At 32.2% G+C, this 7,773-nt stretch overlaps 1 long non-coding RNA gene across 1 annotated transcript; it reads right to left on the bottom strand.

The window, feature by feature from the left end:
* Positions 1-2,064: 2,064 nt before the first annotated feature.
* On the bottom strand, positions 2,065-2,761 carry LOC133805152 (uncharacterized). Its single transcript, XR_009878867.1, has 2 exons — positions 2,486-2,761; positions 2,065-2,303 (listed from the first exon to the last, which is right to left on the bottom strand). It is a non-coding gene; the product is annotated as an uncharacterized LOC133805152 (long non-coding RNA).
* Positions 2,762-7,773: the final 5,012 nt, after the last annotated feature.

Genomic DNA, 7,773 nt, shown 5'->3' with positions numbered 1-7,773 from the left:
TCTTAGACCGTAATTCTTTCACCCCCTCCTCTAGAATGCTAACCGGCCATTCCTCATAACTCAGGTCTTTCTGAAGTGCTAACGTATCGTACTTGAGAATGTGGGATGGTTTTGACACATATCTACGCAATATCGAGATGTGAAACACATTGTGGCTATCTGCTAGAGCTGGCGGTAGGGCTAATCTATATGTTATTTGTCCCACCTTGTCCAATATCACAAAAGGACCTATAAACCCGGGACTAAGTTTGCCTTTCTTCCCAAACCGCTTCACTCCTTTCATAGGAGATATTCTTAAGAAGACTTGATCTCCGACTTCGAATTCCACATCTCGTCGCTTGGCATCCGCATAACTCTTTTGTCAACTCTAAGCAGGGAGCATATGCTTTGTAATCAGCTGCACTGCGTCTTGAGCCTCTCTAACAACCTCCAGTCCAAGAAGTTGTCTTTCTCCTACCTCGTCCCAATGTAACGACGACCAACATTTCCTTCCATAAAGTAGCTCATAGGGTGCCAGACCGATAGTTTCCTGTTAGCTATTATTGTAGGAGAACTCTATGAGTGGGAAATACTTACCCCACGATCCTTCAAAATCTAGTATACAAGCACGCAACATATCCTCTGAAATCTGTATGGTACGCTCGGACTGTCTGTCGGTCTGAGGATGAAATGTCATACTGAGACTTATGGCTTGTTGCAAGCTTCCCCAAAATCTCGATGTAAAAACTGATCCTGTATCGGATACTATGGTCTTAGGAATTTCATGTAGTCATATAATTTCTTGAACATAAATGTCTGCGTACTGGTCTGTAGTGTACATAGTCTTGACAGGCAGGAAGTGAGCTAAGTTTGTGAGTCTATCCACCACAAACCAAGGTGAGTCGTGTTGCTTACTTGTTCGTTGTAATCCTGTCACGAAGTCTGTTGCTATGTCTTCCAACTTCCATTCCAGAATACTAAGCGGTTGCAATAAGCCTACAGGTCGCTGATGTTCCGCCTTTACTTGCTGGCATATTAGGCATTTGGACACATACTCTGCTACGTCTTTCTTCATTCCCGAACACCAATATAGTGCCTTAAAGTCGTGAGTCATCTTGGTCGACCCCGAGTGAACAGAGTATGGGGTAGTGTGTGCCTCTTCTAAAATCTTCATCTTAATTCCATGGTCATTTGGCACGCATACCCAACCCTTATATCTCAAGAACCCCTGTCCCGATATAGAGAAATCCATAGTCTTGCCTTCTTTGATTATAGCTATATGCGATAACAATGTGTCATCATTCCCTTGCCTAATCCGTATATCATCTAGTAAACTTGACTAGATGGACAAGTTAGCCAGTTGACTCGTGACTATTTCTATTCCAGCATTAATCAGCTCTTGTTGTAGTGACTTTTCAATTCTAGATAATGCTGCCAAATTTTCGCAACTCTTCCGACTTAATGCATCTGCGACTACATTTTCCTTTCCTGGGTGGTATACGATTTCGCAGTCATAGTCCTTTACTAGTTCCAACCACCTTCGCTGCCTCATATTGAGTTCCTTCTGCGTGAAGAAATATTTTACACTACAAGAAAAAATGCTTTTAATAAGACCAAAAATGTGTTATCAAAACATATCCATAACACTTTTTGACATGTTAAGACCGACTATGTTATCGTAGGTCAGGGTACTTTACATAATACTTTATAATTGTTATACATATGTGTTATTATACTGTCAACGATAACACACTTTCTGTGTTATTTTAATAAATAGATAAGTGTTTAATTATATTCTTTATAGTCGATTATATAACACATTTCAATACTTATAAATTTGTGTTATACTACACTTTAGTATAACACATTTTTTGTGTTATATAATGAAGTTTGCATAACAAAATTCTTTACTTATAAAAAGTGTTATTGTAATAGATATTATAACACATTTTTCGTATTATTTTAATATTTAGATAAGTTTAAATTCTCATTATATATTCATTTATATAACACTGATTTATTCTATTATATTTTTATTTTTTATTTATATAATTAAAATTAGCTTTCTAATATATACTAGCATCATCAAATGAACTTGATTTTCAAATAACAAAAAGTAAAAACATTCAACATTGTATTAACAATCCACAAATTAATTTAAAACATTCAACACTGTCATCAGCAACAAAATGTTCTTTAAGTATTCAAGTAGTCTTAAATATTCAACATATTGAAAAGTTACTACTTTCAGCACAAAATATTCTACAGCTGCCCAACACAAAGCCTTCAAAATTAAGTATCATTTTCTATTTCGCTTGTCACATCTGCAAAATAAACAAAGAAATGTTTTATTGTTATTATCTAGCATCACAAATTACTTCAAGAAAAATGCTATGGAAATTATTTCCAAGAGAGGACACCACATACAAAATAATGAATTCACAACTACACCAAAGCAAACATTAAATTATAAGACATTGGTTCTTTTTTTAGTATGAAAATGTACCTCTTGGAATAACTTTTTTAGAAGGCCATGCAATTGTGGAACCAACTGCTTCTTGTATTGTAAGTATCACATTATTAGGACGAAATAAGTAAGATTCTAGTACAATATCAGCATCAACCCATACTCGCATAAAGTCTAGTCCAAGAGGCTTTCCATGTACAGTTAACTTTGGATCACTAGAATCCCAACGACCTTCAACAACAATTACATCTACCCAGTCAAGCAAGTAGCAAGCATTCTTCGCTTCTGTAAAGTTATGTCTTTTTTCTAGTGCAATACTCTACCAAATTTATTTTAAAGACAATAGACTAATCGAATCTTAAAGAGTTTTTCACTGAAATATGCAATGTTCAAGAACTAAAATGCTAATGTTAACTTATACCCAATTCAACTAATGCAAGGCATTATTATTATGTCAACTACCTAATACATTACTAAATATTTTGGCATAGGAACTCAAACAAAAATAATATAATTACATTTTTTCCAAAAAGAGTAAAGAATAGTCATAAACTGAGCATTCCACATCTAATATGCAGTATCTTTTCAACGAATTAGTATTATCAGCCAGCAAAGAACTAGATAAGCCTCAACAAAATGTAAGTAAGTCGTCCTTAATTTGGAAACTAGAAAACTTTGGATTCCTCATTAGCAAAATCAACACAGAAATCAACATAAAATCAAGTTTAACATCCAAACTCATTTCAGATAGCAAAGTCAATATTATCCACAAAAATATCAAAAGTACATGTATTAACAAGCAAAACACCAGTTAAAACTTGTAATACCAAGCACAATCATTTCTTGTCACACAAACATGGCCTTATATAGAAATATATACTCTATGCACAAGATTAAAACACATTGAAAACTACAACACTTATTATTTTTATTTCAAGCTTTTGAGATCTAAAATACTGATCTCAGGGTTAGTTCAAACTTGAGATCATTCCAAGATGGGTGTAAACAATTTATATGCACACTCCATCTTGAGGGGAGTATTAAACACTGTAATTAATTAGTTACCTAAGTTAGTTAAATTTTATGTTTAGTGAGTTGTTATTTAACCAGCTATATAAGCTGGATTTATTCACCTTTGTACAGAACACTTTTCACAAAAAAGAATAACAAGAAATTTTTCTCTATTTTGTTTCTAATACTATGCCTCAAGTCCATGAAAGGCAGCCACACCTGAGAATTTTTTTTTTTAAATTTGGTTATTAAAGGAAAGACAATTAAGATAACATTTATCTTCATCTTCAAGCAATGACTAGACTAATCTCAATTGAAAATCTCTATGGTCTCTTACTATTAAAATCTTTCATGCCAATAGTAAATTCTTAGTTTCAAGCAGAACTAGTTATTTCACAATAGATGTATGAAGATTTCAGAATATTATAATAAAAAAAAATGAGAAGAACAAAGACCTTCCCAGCGAGCATCTAGTATGAGGCGACCAAGTCGCCGAACAGAAACATGTTTAAAGGTTTTATAATTTTCAGAGACTTGATGTCCTTCATCTTTTAACTTCTTCAAAATCTTATCAATATTCTCTTTTCCCTGAGAAACCCTTTTTCAATTTAGTTCATCAACTATATGCAGAAAAATAAAAGCCATGCATATAATAATTTTACCACAACAACAGGAAAATAAACACATTTCAGCCGCACATTGGCTTCAAGAATAACAGAAATTTCATTGTTGTAAAAGCAAGTTTTCCTTTTTGACATGATGAATAATTTCTTATAATAAAAAATATAACAAAAAAAATGTTATTTTGACGTGGGCGTCAGTGCCAAAGACATACAAATACACGCAAATAATGATGAAGTATAAACCCATGAAACAGCAAGCAAAGTGAGGAATTGGTAATGTACATAACACACTTTAGTTATAATACTCAACATACTTCATATATGATAGAAAGTCTAAAACTTCTACCAAATTAATTCTACTTAGATGGAATATATTACACCTAACCTATCATATATGTTCAGAATAAATACCTTTATTCACATATATCTCAGTGAAGCATTCATTCAAACACATCTAAGGCATTATTTAAAAGCTTAGTAATATATACTTTAAAAGCAAGCAAGACCATCAAAAGCAGTGAAACAAAAAAACTTACAAACAAATCGATACAAACATTAATTAACACAGATACACTCTATATAATAACCAATAACCAATAACCAATACATACTAGATAATAACCAATATGAGAATCATTCAAACACCACAATTGTAACATAATAACCAATACATTCATATTTATTTTAAGCAAAATGACACCAAAAATGATGTCCAAAGTTGGTAATAAGAGCCTTTATATCTTCCTTTTCGAAACTTTTCTTCAGTGAGAAGGGACAAGAAGAAAACTAACATATATAAAACAAGAAGTACAAAAGGCTATGCTATATGTGTATGCCAGCACGCAATAAGTACATTCATACAAGTATATGTTATAATGAAACCAATCAAACAAACAAACACAATTCAATTATAGGATAATCATAGACAATTCTACATAAAATCGAACAACAGTTTCCCTACACTAGCAACCAACCATCTGCCAATATCAATTCAAACAACACACAAGTTTTCTTCCTTATCTCCGCCGCACACAAATTTCTTAGATCCTACTTCACTAAAATACACAAGTTCTCAACCTTCTGTTACACCGCAGCATACAGTAACAATCCCAGAACCTACTACACTGTGGATGAATATTTAAGATATTCAAACTCCTCTAACATTTTCATAGTATTAAAATAAAAGTTAGAGGCATACCTCTTGCAAACTGTTGCCAAAAAAGTTTCTTTGAAGTTCGTCTCAGCACATAAACACCTTTACAATGTAATAAGATAAAATGAAAGTAAGTCAAATCTGAATTCACTGAGTAGTCAAGTTGTGAGTCTATACATAGAAGGTTGATAAAGCATTATTCAAATCATAAACAACGAGTTTTACTACCGAGAAACAAATAATTAGCATCAATCTATAATAAACATAGAGTTTTACACATGCAGCTCCCAAAGTTCAAGAAACTAAACTAAAAGAAATGAACTTAGGCTCAAACAAATCAGCATACTCTGGAGTATTTTACACATGCAGTTCCCAAAGTTCAAGAAACTAAACAAAAAGAAATGAACTTAGAATCAAACAAAAAGAGGTTGTCTTTTCTGAGCAACAAGCAAGATAACACTTCACTACAGAGAATAAAGAGATAGGGGACAGTGGATCTCCTTTGATGCAAACCCCTTGATGGCATAAATTGTTTGAGAGGGCCATTATTAAATAAAAAAGAAGAGAGATGTAGTGCTCAACTAAGTTGGAAAAATGATAATCCAAATTAAATGCTTGCAAAGTTTGATCGATATTAATTGTTAATGGGTAACTATACAGTCCTAACATTAATGACTTTACAAGATTCCCTCTTCCAATAATTCTCTTTTAGACTATTTAAACTAGCTTGGTTGGTATCTAAAAAAAGTATATATATATAGCTATATATAAATTATTTGGTTAATTACTATTAAACACCTTAAAAAAGATAGAACGTGTTATAATTATGTTCTCGTTTCATAAATTTTATCTCGATTGTTGATTTCCTATGCTTCATTAAACACAAATACATTGACTGAATTTAATAAACATATTATACATACAATCAAAAGAACCACATTCTAATTATTCAAACAAGAGCCAAAAGAAATTGAAGGGAATTACTACTACACATAGAAGTCCCACTCATTAACTATTTGCTTCTCATTCATTTCTGGGATTTCAAGTATCATGTAGTTTGGATATCTCAAGTTATCACCAAGCAAAGAATGCAACGGTCACAGGAAAAAAAAGAGAAAGAAATCCCAATGATTAGTAAACTCAGTGTGATATGTGCTGTCATTTCATTTTAAACACAGGGGCACTATCACGGTTGATACTATCAGATGATTCATTTCAGTGTTATGTGCTGTCATTTCAGTATAATCAGTTAGTAATGCCACTGATTCAGAGACTGTAGTATAGTCTAAGGAAAAGTATAATACATCAATAACTTTTCAAATAAAGTAGTTGAAAATAATAAATAACTTCTGTAACATATAACCCACCTGTGGAGCCTTCCAAAGCAAGAGTATCAATACAATGCCGGATAGAATCACATATGTTTGCCAATGCCCAAGAAGAAGTTATTCGCCCCTGAAACAACAAATGTACAGGAAAATATTACTCCCTTGTGAACAAATTAGAGAGCAGGGTTATTATAAAAATTGAAAGTAAAAGAGAAATACCGATATTGAGGGGTCACAGGTATTATTCTCCACTGCATGGATCAATTTGTTTAGGATCTATGCACTATACCATTTAAGTTTCTAGTAATTCTTCAGTCTATATTTCGAGCTCAAAGAAACTTGAAAGCATGACAAAAATTTAAAATCACACATGGAAATGATAATATATGTCTATAATTACATAATAATAACATAATAAACAAGTGAAACTAAGAAGTGTACAACCATATAGAACAACATGTCCTAAGTATTACAGAATAAGATAAGTGGTGACATTTAGTCAGAGGCAATTCTCTTTGCAAACAAATATCCATACCTCAACAATGCATCATCATGAAATCTTCTGATAACTAACTACATAAATCATATTGAAATTCAGTCAAAGGAATATATTTTGAGACATAGAATAAATTGAAATTCAGGCAACCATACGAACAGAGGAAATGATCTACATAGAATTTTTATGAAATTTCAAGACTGATTTGTATGTGACATTGCTACAACTATCACTAAATACAAGAGTTGACACATACTTTAGTACATATTTTTATTCATAATATACAAATTTGCATATCAACCATAACCAAATTACTTCTTTTACTAACTACAATCAAACCAATTTGTGCATTCCAAAAAAAAAAAATACAGATTGTTCTACATTTCCATATTCATGCATAGTGTGAGATCACATAGCCAAAGCATCTAAAAGTAAATAAATAAAAACATGCCAGCATACAGCTACATACTCAAATGAAGTTAACAACCTGAAATAGTCTTATCTCCAACAAGGCCAATTCGAACTCCAGTAATAGTCTTTGCATTTGGCATTTTCGATAAAGCACTGTGGAATTTATATAATCAGGCTAAAAAAATATGGTAGTCTATCAAATTCTAAATGTGATATCGAAGTGGCAGTACATCATAATTTAAAAATTCAAAAAAAAAAAAGTTGAAAAAAAAATTACACTGTTATTCCTACAGCTGTGATTGCCA

Source organism: Humulus lupulus, chromosome X (genome assembly GCF_963169125.1).
Source record: "Humulus lupulus chromosome X, drHumLupu1.1, whole genome shotgun sequence".
NCBI classification, from domain to species: Eukaryota; Viridiplantae; Streptophyta; class Magnoliopsida; order Rosales; family Cannabaceae; genus Humulus; species Humulus lupulus.
This window is presented reverse-complemented; position numbering and strand designations above follow the sequence as displayed.